Genomic DNA, 14271 nt, shown 5'->3' with positions numbered 1-14271 from the left:
TTTTTTATTATTATTATTTTTTGCTATCACAATGTAGGGCTAGATTCACGTAGCTGCGCCCCTTCTTACGGCGGCGAAGCGTATCGTATTTACGCTGCGCCGCCGTAAGTTTAAGCGGCAAGTGCTGTATTCACAAAGCACTTGCCTCCTAACTTACGGCGGCGTAGCGTAAATGGGGCCGGCGTAAGCGTGCGTCATTCAAATGATGTTGAGGGGGCGTGTTTTATTTAAATTAGGTTGACCCCGCGTATTTTAAGTTTTTTACGAACGGCGCATGCGCCGTTCGTGAAAAAATCCCAGTGCGCATGCTCGAAATTCCGCCGCAAATCGTCATTGCTTTCGACGTGAACGTAAATGACGTCCAGCCCTATTCGCGAACGACTTACGCAAACGGCGTAATAAATTCAAATTTCGAAGCGGGAACGACGTCCATACTTAACATTGTCTGTGCCACCTAATAGCAGGAGCAACGTTACGCCGAAAAAGCCTTACGCAAACAACGTAAAAAACTACCGCCGGGCGCACGTACGTTCGTGAATCGACGTAACTAGGTAATTTGCATATTCTACGCCGAAAACAACGGAAGTGCCACCTAGCGGCCAGCGTGAGAATGCACCCTAAGATACGACGGCGTAATAGAATTACGCCAGTCGGATCTTAGGCTAATGTCGGCGTATCTAGCGTTCTGAATACAGAAAGTAGATACGCTGGCGCATCTTTGAATTTACGCGGCGTATCTATGGATACGCCGGCGTAAATCTTTGCTGAATCTAGCCCGTAGAGTATAAGATTTCCTATCATCTGTGCCCAGTCTTGCCACACAGAGTTAATCCAGCTCTGAGCAATCCTCTTTTCTTTTTTTAGTGAGATAAACGGACAAACAGGAGAAAACTGGTGTACGTTCTTCCCCCTTGCTGTGTGTGACAGGTCATTTACACATCTCATGCACTAGCCTGAGACAGGCATTATTTTTTAATTCCCACCCCCACTCCTTTTCTGAAGTCATGTGGTTACTTTTCTGGATTTTGACTGGATGTTAGTGATCATAGCAGAATTTAGTGTAAGGAATACACAGGAGAAAATGCATGTTAACAAGGGGAGTGTAGAGGAGGGCGGGGAGTCTACTGACATCACGACTCCACCCACAGAGCTCCAGACAACAGATCCACCCATAGAATCTGCAGTTTTTCAGTTCTTATAACAGACAGAGGGGAGACATTTGACAGGTAAGATGCACTAGCTTAAAGGAACCTATTTAGTTTTATTTATTTTATGATTAATAAATGTCTCAATCAAGGGCCCTCACACATAAAGAACCTACATAACCAGGGGTTGTAAAGGTTTGTTTTTTTATTTTCTAAATAGGTTCCTTTAAGCTAGTGCATCGTTGGTTCACTTACCTTTTCCTTCGATTTCCCTTCTAAAAAAATTTTTTCTTTGTCTGAATTTCTCACTACCTGTTTCTCCTCAGTAAGCTTGCCCCCATCATCCAAACCGTTCTGGCTGGGGGTTAGTCAGCGTGCTCACCCCCTCCCTTGGGACTAAGCTTGCCCCCATCATCCGAGCTGTTCTGGCTGGGGGTTAGTCAGCGTGCTCGCCCCTTCCCTTGGGTCTAAGCTTGCCCCCATCATCCAAGCTGTTCTGGCTGGGTGTTAGTCAGCGTGCTCGCCCCCTCCCTTGGGACTAGATGTAGTCCCAAGGGAGGGGGTGAGCACGCTGACTAACCCCCAGCCAGAACAGCTCGGATGATGGGGTCAAGCTTACTGAGGAGAAACAGGAAGTGAGAAATTCAGACAAAGAAGAAAAAAAAACTTTTCGAAGGGAAATCGAAGGAAAAGGTAAGTGAACCAACGATGCACTCGCTTAAAGGAACCTATTTAGAAAATAAAAAACAAACCTTTACAACCCCTTTAAGTCTATTGAAGCATGTACAGAAGGTGCCTTAGTTATAAGTAGACCAGCAGAAGGGAGTGTGATTGGTGTTGCATATAGTTCTGTTGGCATGGGTCTGTAGGTCCCAAATGGCTCCCTTCCCTCCACCCACAACTAGATTTATTAGTAAGTCTGTAGCAACAAACAGAAATAGAAGCTGAGTGAATATTCGATGAGACATTAAAAATGAAAAATAATTGCTCTCACAAAAGATGTGGAGATCAATCACAAGGAAGCACCAAATATAAATATTTATGAATGATCACCCTCACTTGATGGTAGTTAGCATACGGAAGGAAGATAACACTGGTTCCAGGCTGGGTATAAAACTGCCTGGCCAGAGCGCCCTGTGAATGAATGCGCCAGTGCAACTCCCACTGTGGCTCAAGGTAACAGCTTCACAACTAAACACTGTCACTGAAATGCTTCAGCATTTGCATTGTGAAGTTGTCACAGTGAGCCACTGTGTTTCACTGGTCTGCAGGGGTGGGCAGGAGGGGATGCTGCCCCTGGCACAATAGTTTATTGCAGGGATGGGGGGCACCCTGACCCTAAGGGAAAGGAGGGGCACAGTTTGGCATCTTTACCCTGGGCACTGGATGACCTTGTCCCGGCACTGCTGGTCTGTTCCTCCTTAGGTGGCTGTGACCAGAACATGCTCTAAAGCCCTGTACACACGGCCGGGATTCTCATCAGGAAAAAACTTTGTTTTTCCTGACGAGATTCCTGGCAAAACTTTCTTGTACACACGTACGATTCAAAAGAACCGCCGTTCTTTTGAGTGGCATGAACGCGGTGACGTCATCGACTACGACAAACATGCGCTCATTACATTCGATGCCGTCGCCGCCATCTTGCTTCACCCTATCTATGCCTTGGAAGCTACCGCGCATGCGTCAAAGTCATTTCGAGCATGCACGGGTTTCCATGGAGGCAGATAAGCATACACACGCTCGGGTTTCTAGGCAGGAAAACACTGCTGAGAATCCTGGCAAAAAAAAAAGAGAGCAGGTTCTCTATTTTTATTGTCGAGATTCTGGGCAGTTTTCCCGACGAGAAACCTCAAAGCCTCGTACACACACACACGCGGTTTACGCGTGTGTGTGTATATATCGTTGCATAACTGAGTGCAGATCCTCCCCAGAGAGCCCCCCCCCCCCCGGGTCCCCAGAGAGCCCCCCTATACATCTGGGTTCACAGAGGCCCCCCCCATACATCAGGGTTCACAGAGAGCCCCCCCCATACATCAGGGTTCACAGCGAGCCCCCCCATACATCAGGGTTCACAGAGAGCCCCCCCCCATACATCAGGGTTCACAGAGAGCCCCCCCATACATCAGGGTTCACAGAGAGCCCCCCCATACATCAGGGTTCACAGAGAGCCCCCCCATACATCAGGGTTCACAGAGAGCCCCCCCATACATCAGGGTTCACAGAGAGCCCCCCCCCATACATCAGGGTTCACAGAGAGCGTGTACGAGGCTTTACTCAAAGTGGAACCAGTCTTCCTTCTATATTCTGGCTAACAATGAGGGAGAGTGGATCGTACATGCATATTTCCCTGGTTATGTAGGTTCTTTGGGCCAGATTCACGTAGGGCAGCGGCGGCGTAACGTATCCTAGATACGTTACACCGCTGCAATTTTTCATCGCAAGTGCCTGATTCACCAAGCACTTGCGATGAAAACCTACGCCGGAGGTGTGCCATTTAAATTAGGCGCGCTCCTGCGCCGGACCTACCGCGCATGCTCCGTTTCCGAACTCCCGCCGTGCATTACGCGCCGTGACGTCATTTTTCCGAACAGCGGGGCGCGTAGCGTACTTCCGTATTCCCGGACGGCTTACGCAAACGACGTTAAATTTTGAATTTTGACGCGGGAACGACGGCCATACTTTAGACAGCAATACGCTTGCTGACTAAAGTTAAGGCACCAAAAAAAAACTAACTTTGCGACGGGAAACTAGCGTAGCGGCGACGTAGCGAACGCGAAAAAACTTTGTTGGTCGCCGTAACTGCTAATTTGCATACCCGACGCTGGTTTACGACGCAAACTCCCCCCAGCGGCGGCCGCGGTATTGCATCTTAAGATCCGACAGTGTAAAACAATTACACCTGTCGGATCTAAGGGATATCTATGCGTAACTGATTCTATGAATCAGTCGCATAGATAGAAACAGAGATACGACGGCGTATCAGGAGAAACGCCGTTGTATCTCATTTGTGAATCTGGCCCAAAGAACCTACATAACCAGGGAAATATGTTGCTGTTTTTAGCATCTCCCCGAAGTACACTGTACGTTTGCAAAGCGACAAGTATTTTGTGGACTTTTTGAACTAACACTCACTTTTAACATTATCTTACATTACCTGGTGACTGTAATTTACAATGCTTTTTTTCTTAAGTGGCAATTTGGAGTGACCTTTCCAGTTATCTCACTTTTGTTTGTGTTATTAGTAGGCTTGCAACTAAAGGGGACAGATGGAAAGAAATGGCCCTTTCCCTGTGTAGTTGTTGGTCACACATTGGGGTTTATTTACTAAAGGCAAATCCACTTTGCACTACAAGTGCACTTGGAAGTTCAGTCGCTGTAGATCTGATGGGGACATGGAAGGAAAATATAAAACCGCATTGTTGCTTGTACATGACTGGATGATAAAATCAGCTGAGCTTCCCCCCATTTCAGATCTTCCCCTCAGATCTAAAGCGAATGCACTTCCAAGTGCACTTGTAGTGCAAAGTGGATTTTCCTTTAGTAAATCAATCCCATTGTTCCCATCATCCATATAAATAAAACTCTCCAATAATGGTCTCATTTATCAAGCTGGTAAAATGACCATTGAAGATATAACAGTGCAAAGACTGCCTGAAAGGTGACGGAAATCCAGACCTGCCCTTTCGATTATGTACAATCAAAACAAGTATGAATTGCTGTAGTATCAATCCCACCAGTGGTTCCTAAAATATTTTAACACAATTAGTTAACCACTTAAGACCCGGACCAATATGCAGGTTAAGGACCTTGCCCCTTTTTGCGATTCGGCACTGCGTCGTTTTAACTGACAATTGCGCGGTCGTGCGACGTGGCTCCCAAACAAAATTGCCGTTCTTTTTTTCCCACAAATAGAGCTTTCTTTTGGTGGTATTTGATCACCTCTACGGTTTTTATTTTTTGTGCTATAAACAAAAATAGAGCGACAATTTAGAAAAAAATTCTATATTTTTAACTTTTTGCTATACAGGCATACCCCACTTTTAAGTACACAACGGGACCAGAGCATGTATGTAAAACGAAAATGTACTTAAAGTGAAACAATACCCTTTTTCACTTCTAGGGTGTAGTGGGGGGTCAGGGACTGTAGTGGGGGTGTCAAGAGCTGTAGTTTAGGTCTCAGGGGCTGTAGTGGGGGTGTCAGGGGCACACTGGAACAGGGTGGGGTATGCTCTCGGAGCTTCAGCTCCTTCTACTGCGGCTGCAAAATGTCCGTACAGTACTTGTAAGGCACTTTACATACACTCGCAGGTATGTCCTTACTCGCGAGTGTATGTAAAGTGAGTGTACTTAAAGCGGGGTATGCCTGTAATAAATATCCCTAAAAAAACATTTTTTTTCCTCAGTTTAGACCAATACGTATTCTTCTACCTATTTTTTTGTAAAGAAAATCGCAATAATAGGGTATAGTTTTATGGCATTTTTATTAATAATTATTTTTTTACTACTAATGGTGGCGATCAGCGATATTTTTTTTTTCGTGACTGCGACATTATGGCAGACACATCGGACAATTTTGACACATTTTTGGGACCATTGTCATTTTCACAGCGAAAAGTGCTATAAAAATGCACTGATTACTGTGAAAATTACAATTGCAGTTTAGGAGTTAACCACTAGGGGGCCCTGTAGGGGTTAAGTGTGACCTCATATGTGTTTCTAACTGTAGGGGGGGGGGCGGGGCTGGACGTGTGACGTAAGTGATCGTCTTTCCCTATATCAGGGAACAGACGATCACTGACACTGCCACAATGAAGAACGTTCTTCAGCTCCTGTGACCGATCGCGGGACACCGGCAGCTTAAAGGGGACGTACCCTTACGTGATTGTGCCCAGCCGTGCCATTCTGCCGATGTATATTGGCGTTAGGCGGTCCTTAAAGCGGAGTTCAGGCCACAATTTCACTTTTTATATATAAATACCCCTGTAATACACAAGCTTAATGTATTCTAGTAAAGTTAGTCTGTAAACTAAGGTCCGTTTTGTTAGGTTGTTACAGCATTTAGACACTTTATAAAATAGAAATTGACTGGGGCCATCTTAAGTGTGGGCATCATGAAGCCAGACTGTATGACTTCCTGGATTTCAGCCTTGCAGATCTCGCACATGCTCAGTGCTGCACAAGCAGTGTAATAGGTTTCAGATCAGGTTTCAGCACCTGTACTGTCCAAGTCACATGATTCTTCGAGACTGGGGAGTGCACAGACTCCTGGAAAGTTACACCCACTACATTACCAGGAGTCTGTGCGATGTAGGTTAGGAAGCTTAAGCACCTAGGTGCAGGAAGTGGGAAGATTAACTATTCTGCCTAGCAACAACATTTTGAAGGCATCTAAAAAATGTTTTTTTTTTCTTAAAGGACTAATGACATTTTTTTAAAACTACTGATGTAATGTTATATTTATGGGTGGAACTCCACTTTAAGTAGTTAACAACCTCTCTGCAGATTTACTGCTATAGGGAAGCCATCCTGCGCAGGATCACGCATATATACGTGATTCTGCACTTCTGCCTAGAGGGCGCACGCACCCCGGCATGCCACTTCTGCTGTAATTAGTCACAGCAGAAGCCAATCAGTGAGTGCCAGCAAATGGATGTTCACTGGCACCGCTGATGATCGTCGGGCAGAAAGGCTGGGCTCTGTCCTGACAGCAGGGATGTCATGGATTTTTTTTTTCTCTGCAAAGCAGGGAATAAAATCCATCACATCCCTTGGTAAAAGCTCTCACACAGTACACAAAAACACTGGCTAGGCACACATTTAACCCTTTGATTGCCCTAGATGTTTAACCCCGTTCTAGCCACAGTAATTGGTACAGTGACAGTGCATATTTTTAGCACTGATCACCGTATTAGTGTCACTGGTTCCCACAAAGAGTCAAAAGTGTCAGTTATTGTCCGATTATCCTCCACAAAATCGCAGTCCTATAAGTTGCTGATCCACACTATTACTAATAAAAAAAAATTATAAAATGTCCGGTATATATCCTATAGTTTGTAGACGCTATAAAATTTGTGCAAACCAATCAATCTACGCTTATTGGGATTTATTTTTTTACCAAAAATATGTAGCAGAATTGGCCTAAATTTAGGAAGAAATTCGATTTTTTTAAGTTTTTAATTTGATATGGTTTATAACAGAAAGTAAATTATATATATATATTTAAATTGCCAGCCTTTTTGTTTATAGCGCAATTTTTTTTTAAACACAGTGGTGAACCCGAACACATATTAATTACACAGGTTCTGAGGCAAATTTAATGCAGATAAGGCACAAAGTGAGTTTAATTACCACCTTAAAGGAACACTAAAGGCAAGATTTTTTTTGTTTAAAAATAACAAACATGTTATACTTACCTCCACTGTGCAGTGTGTTTTGCACAAAGTGACCCCGATCCGTGTCTTCCTTCCTCGGCGGCTGTCTCTGCTCCTCCTCGCAAAGTGGAAAGCTTTTGCGAGCGTGCCGCGTCATCCGCTGTGATTGACAGCAGCGCCAGCCAATGGCTGCGCTGCTATCAATCCGCCTAGCCTAGCCAATCAACGCCCAGGCTGGGAACCGAACAGGATGACGAGGACGCGCCCGGGACTTTCGAGGGGTGAGGTAAGTAAAACGGGGGCGCGCGGGGGGGGGGGGGGTGGGGGTTGGTGCTGTCAGATGTTTTTTTTACCCTAATGCATAGGATGCATTAAGGTAAAAAAACTTTTTCTGTACCGTTACAACCCCTTTAATCAACTGCAGAACCTGTGTAATTATTATGTGTTTGGGTTTAAAGGGATGAGGTGACAGCCCTACCTGGTCATGAAGGGGGGGTAAATCTTCAAGAGGTCAAGTGGTTAACCACTTACTGCCCGCCCTCTGCATATATACTGCGGCAAGGCGGCTCGGCTGCACAAACCAACGTACCTGTATGTCAGTCTATGCATGAGATACAGTGGTCGTGCGAGAGCGGGCCCAGTGGACTCGATTTCTGCCGGCCACGCACGATCGTGGTGCAGAGAGGCAGAATGGGACTCTTTCCGTTCTGCCCCCCTGCAAAGTGCTGCCCTAGGCCTGGGCCTTGTTGACCTAGGCCAGGATACAGCGTTGCCCTACTCGAATACCATAAGGTGCAAACCAAGGGATACTCAAATATTTTGCACAGCTTGTGATAATCAGACAATAAAGGGGTTACTAGCATAACACCGTGCATATGCGTGTATAAAAAATCTATTGTGTGGAGAGATGTTGGTAATTTTTGATTCACGGTCATTGCAGGTTTTCTACAGATGGTCATTGTCATAGTGAAAAGGAAAAGACAATGCCTTGTAGGTCTGAACATTTGCCATTGTGATAGCAGCAGATAGATAGCTCACTGCCTAGGTACCCAATGAGGGATCACCAGCTATGGACAAAGGAAAGGTTATGGTTTAAAGGCTTCACACTGATAATAGAAAGGAAAGGGAACAAGGAAGACGGAGGATCTAAAGTGGAAGAGGAGATTTTATTTTATTTTATTGGACAATTGTAGAATACATACCAACAAGTGTGTGATACATAGGACCGTCAAATCTTTAAAAAAATGATATTTTATTGAAACACAATTTTGCTTTAATTCCAGCTTTTAGTCTGTTGGGATATGTCTCTACTAACTTTGCACATCGAGGGCCAGATTCACGTAGGAGGGCGTATCTTTGTGCGGGCGTAGCGTATCCTAGATATGCTACGCCACCGTAACTTAGAGAGGCGAGTACCGTATTCACAAAGAACGTGCGCCCTAAGTTATGGCGGCGTAGCATAAATGGGCCGGCGTAAGCCCGCCTAATTCAAACTAGGCTGGTAGGGGGCGTGTTGTATGGTAATGAATTGTGACCCCATGTAAATGACGCACCTAACGAACCGCGCATGTGCGCGCATGCTCAGTATCACGTCAAATTTTCTCCCTAACTTACGCCCGCCGGCTCAAAGTTTAGTCGACGTGAACGTAACCTATGCCCATCCCCATTCACGGACGACTTACGCAAACAACGTAAAATACGGCGCTGTTCCGACGTTTCCGACGTCCATACCTAACATGACTTACCCCTGCTTTATATGGGGTAAAGTTACGCCGGTCGGACGCCTTACGTAAACAGCGTATTTTAATACGCCGGGCGCAAGTACGTTTGTGAATCGGCGTATCTAGCTCATTCGCATATTCAACGCGGAAATCAACGGAAGCGCCACCTAGCGGCCAACGTAAATATGCACCTAAGATACGATGGCGTAAGAGACTTACGTCAGTCGTATCTTAGACAAATTCTGGCGTATCTGATTCTTTGAATCAGGCGCCGAGATACGACACCTCACATTCAGACTTATGACGGTCCATTGTGAATCCGTGCCCTAGACTTTGCAATATTTGCACACTTTTCATTGCAGAACTGCTCAAGTTCAGTTACATTTTATGGTGACCGTTTGTTAACTGTAGTCTTCAAGTCATTTCACAGATTTTTTATGGGGTTTAAGTCTGGGCTCTGACTAGGCCATGCAAGGACATTCACCTTTTTTTCTCCTTCAAACACTGTGTGCTCATTTTTGCTGTGTGCTTTGGGTCATTGTCATGTTGGAAGGTAAACCTTCTTCACGTTGACAACTTTCTGGCAGAGGGCAGCATTTTGCCCCATCCATCATTCCTTCTATCCTGACAAGTGCTCCAGTTCCTGTTGCAGAGAAACACCCCATAACAAGATATTACCACCTCCATGCTTTACTGTAAGAGTGGTGTTACTTATTTGGATGGTGAGCTGTACTGGATTTCCACCAGACAGATCGTTTGGTTGTTGAGGCCAAATAATAAAATTTTAGTCTCATCTGAACATAACACCTTTTTCCATATGGCCTCAGAATCTTCAAGGTGCGTTTTTGGCAAAGCTCAGTCATGACGGCATGTGAATCAATACAAAAATAATACTGTGCATGTGAAAAGATTATTTAGTGTGAAAAAAGCAGCACCACAAATGTGAGAAATTACCACAAAAAAAGCAAGAAACAAAACAAAGGTGTTTTGCACTACAGTGATTAAAGTGGAGGTTCCGCCGATTTTCTTTTTTTTAAAGTCAGCAACTACAAATACGGCAGCTGCTGACTTTTAAAAAATGGACACTTACCTGTCCAGCGCGCCCGCGATGTCAGCAGCCGAGGCTGAGCAATCGCTTGGTCCTCGGCTGCTTCCGCCGCCATCCTCGGTGAGGGAATCAGGTAGTGAAGCCTGATGGCTTCACTGCCCGATTCCCTACTGTGCAAGCACGAGGATAGCGGCGCGCCGTCACTGGTCCCCGCTCTTTCCTGGGAACAGTGTTTCCCAGAAGACAGCAGGGGGTAGAGTGACGTCACAGGCTGGATCAGACCCGGATCAGACCCGGAAGTGGTGCAAATACCTGTCTCAGACAGGTATCTGCACCCCCCTGAAAGGTGCCAAATGTGTCAACGGAGGGGGGGAGGGATCCAAAAAGTGGAGGTTCACTTTTTGTGTGAACCTCCGCTTTAATATTAAAATTACTGAAAGACAATTATAAGTAAACAGTCAAAAAAAATTAGTCTCTCAAATGTACCATAATGGTCAAATGGCAAACTCCATGATTCAACGGTGGATAAGGTTATCCAATCCATTCACCAAGTGAACATGCCACCAACACAATAGGTTGGACTACTACCAGAGAGCCTGGACCTAGATTATGACTAAGCAAATTAAAATTTGTGAAATTTGTTAATTTCTGCCAGGTCTGCATTGATGTCATGCTGTCTATGATGTTGTCTGATGGTTTTTATCTTCAATAAAGTCTTCACTTTTGCTTAAAACTTGTGAGTGCGTTCAAACTTTTTCCTGTTCAAGTGGCTCGTACCCAGATTGCGGACTGGACCTGCATCATGAGGTTGAAGCGTGGGATTGTTTTGCTTTCTATCAGGCAAACTCCATGATTCATTGGTGGATAAGGTTATCCAATCCCTTCTCCAAGTAAACATGCTACCACAATAAGTTGGACTCTTACCAGAGAGCATGGACCCTTTATTATGAAGTCAGATCCAAATAAAACATAAAACGTTGGATAGTGTAAAACCTCTTAAGGGTTGCATCTAATACAAAGTATTGCACTTACACGTATCCATAGTAATAACAGCATTGTATGGTAAAAAAGGAAGACAGCCTCCACAGAACACCCAAACAGCCCGACCGGTTTCATTGACAAAAGGATTTTTTCAGGGTCAAACCTATTGTGGTAGTGGCCTGTTCACTTGGTGAAGGGATTGGATAACCTTATCCACCGTTAAATCTTGGAGTTTGCCATTTGACCATTGTGGTCCATTTGAGAGACAGATTTTTTGGGACTGTTTATTTATTTTTAATTGTTTTTCAGTATTTTTAATATCAATCACTGTAGCGCAACACACCTTTTTTTTATGACTGCATGTGTCCTTTCTTGAGGGGTGACTTTTTTTCTTCCCATACAAGCCACATTTGTGGAAAAATGTTGATATTGTTGTCATGTGTACACGATGACCACTCTTTGTCATAAATTCTTGCAAATGCTTCAGAGTTGCCTCTTGATTGCCTCTCTGACCAGTTTCATCCGGTTTGGAGCAACGTCCTGATCCAGGGAGGATTTTTGCTGTACCAAATACCTTCCACTTCTTAATAATAGATTTCACTGTGCTTGCAGGCATTCATAAAGCCTTTGACTTGTTTGTATCCATCTCCTTATGCCTGTATACAACTTTATCTCAGAGATCTTTTGACAGTGCCTTGCCACCCATAGTTAATTGTTTGCTTCAGTTGAACTATCAGGGACTGAAATGCTCTAGGAAAGCTCTTTTCCTGACGCATTCATGGCAGCACACACTGGGTTGTGACTCCGCCCCCACAACCTGACAGGATTGGTTAGCTATAAAATCCAAAGGGGAGACACCCGGCACTATTCTCTTTTTTTATCCTCACCTGACAAGACGTTGGTCGTACAGCTTGCCTCCTACCGCTTTCGCCCCAGCAGGTTCAGCCTCTCCTGTTTGGAAGTCCCCCCTGTGCAGTCTCTAATAGAGCTTTATGGGGGGAACCCCGCTCTGGTGGTCTCAGGGGTTAAATCCCGGCAGGTACCTGGCATTTTATACAGGCTCTAAATGAGCTTATTTAGGCAGTGGCTCCACTTTTTATTTTCTCCCTGTACAGCTATCCCTATATGCTTTTATTCCCCTCTTAGCAGGAGATCGCAGTATATGTTCCTTGTTCCATGTTATCATACCTTTGTGGCGCTCTGGGCTTGCTGGGCAGTGTTGTTCCATGTCCCTCCGCTCCGCCGCGTCCCCCTTTCCGTTCTGCGCATGCGCGCAGCGGGGTGATGACGCCAGCGGTCTCCTTCGCCCTCATCCAAGATGGCGTCGGGAGGCGCGCATGCGCGTATACGTCATCAGCGCCGCGACGGCGGCGCCAAATTTAAAAAGGACGAATTTTCCTTTTCCCTTTCTAGGCTGCTGCTTTGCCCCAATATCGTGGGGATTTTTTCCCAGGTAACCTAGCTTCTTCCTCCTTCAGGGCCTTCCTGAATTTTTCACTGATTCTGTTTTTAAACCATATTTTTACTTTCCTTCAGCTTTCCCATCTGCTGCTGTTCTGCTACTTCATGGAGTCCACTGCCCTCGCAGACCACTACCAACAGACAAGGTATGGAGGCCGACATAAGAAATTAGGTAAGTAGTGAAGAGACAAAAGAGAGCCGGCCACTAAACACTGCTTTTCTTGCAGTCCCATCAGGCCTAAAGACGCAAGCCCGCGGCGCAGGGAGAGATCCAGACATGCATCAAGCAGGAGGTCCCGCAGAAGTCGGTCAAGATCATCCTCCCGCTACCACCGATCGAGACATAGCCGATCACGACGCAGCCGCTCCCGTCATAGCCGGTCTCACCGCAGACGGTCACCCTCACCGCACCGCGAGCATTACCATACCCGTCCTGCAGCAAACGCTTGCTGGGTGTGCGGTGCTACTGCATTGCCAGGAAACCTCGCTTGTCGCACCTGCTTCAATGAAGTAACCAGAGAGAAGGAGGCGGATGCCAGAGTGGCTACAGATCTCATAAGGGAGTCAGTGCGGGAATCAATCTGGACCGCGGCTCCGCTGGCCTGTGATGACCCCATCCCAGGCACGTCATCCGCTTCCGGTCTGTATGCCCAGCCAGCAGAGACCCATTCCGATCATGAGGAACGTGAGCTGGTGTCTGGAATTGACTTTGGGTTGATCAAACCTTTTGCTCGCTCTGTCAAGGAGGCTATAGGCTGGGAAGAACCCGTAGCGGAACCACTGAAGGTTGGGAAATACTTTCCCGAGTTAAGGAGGGATCCCGAATTGTTTCCCTTCATCGAAGAGTTGGAGGACCTTATTAAGGAGGAATGGGAGAAGCCGGATAAGCGGCCTGGTCTGTCCAATAAGCTCTCTAAGTTGTACCCTCTGAAGGAGTCTAAGGTCTCTTCCCTCATCAACGCTCCCATTGTAGATTCGTCTCTAATGCGGCTTGACAGGCACGTCACCTTGCCGATAGAGGACGCAGTCTCATTCCGAGATGTCCTCGACCGTAAGATCGACCTGGAGCTGAAGAAGTCATACTCTACGGCAGGGGGAGCATGTAGACCAGCTATTGCCACAGCGGCTGTCGCCAAGGCCATTTCCTCATGGGCAGCCAACGCTGAGAAGACCCTCCTAGAAGGTACTGACCAGGGGGACGTGTTATCCACTTTACAAGAGATCAGGCTAGCAGGCGACTTTGTGGCAGGGGCTGCAGTAGATGGCATTCGCTCCTCGGCTAGGTCTATGTTAGCCTAAGTGATGGCCCGCAGAGCCTTATGGCTGAAGCCCTGGGTCGCCGACACAGCTTCCAAATCTAACTGGTGCAAGATACCGTACGATGGCACGAACCTGTTCGGCGCGAAACTGGACTCGGCGATCTCCAAGGTCACTGGGGGAAAGTCGGGGCTTATCCCCTCCGACAGGAGACCCAAGCCTCAGAAGGGCCCTACCTTCAGGCGTAATCTGCCTGAGAGGTACAGAGATGCCAGATCCTATCGCCC

This window comes from Rana temporaria, chromosome 7, assembly GCF_905171775.1.
Source record: "Rana temporaria chromosome 7, aRanTem1.1, whole genome shotgun sequence".
In the NCBI taxonomy this organism is placed as follows: Eukaryota; Metazoa; Chordata; class Amphibia; order Anura; family Ranidae; genus Rana; species Rana temporaria.
The sequence above is the reverse complement of the archived record's forward strand: the minus strand, read 5'-3'. Positions refer to the sequence as shown.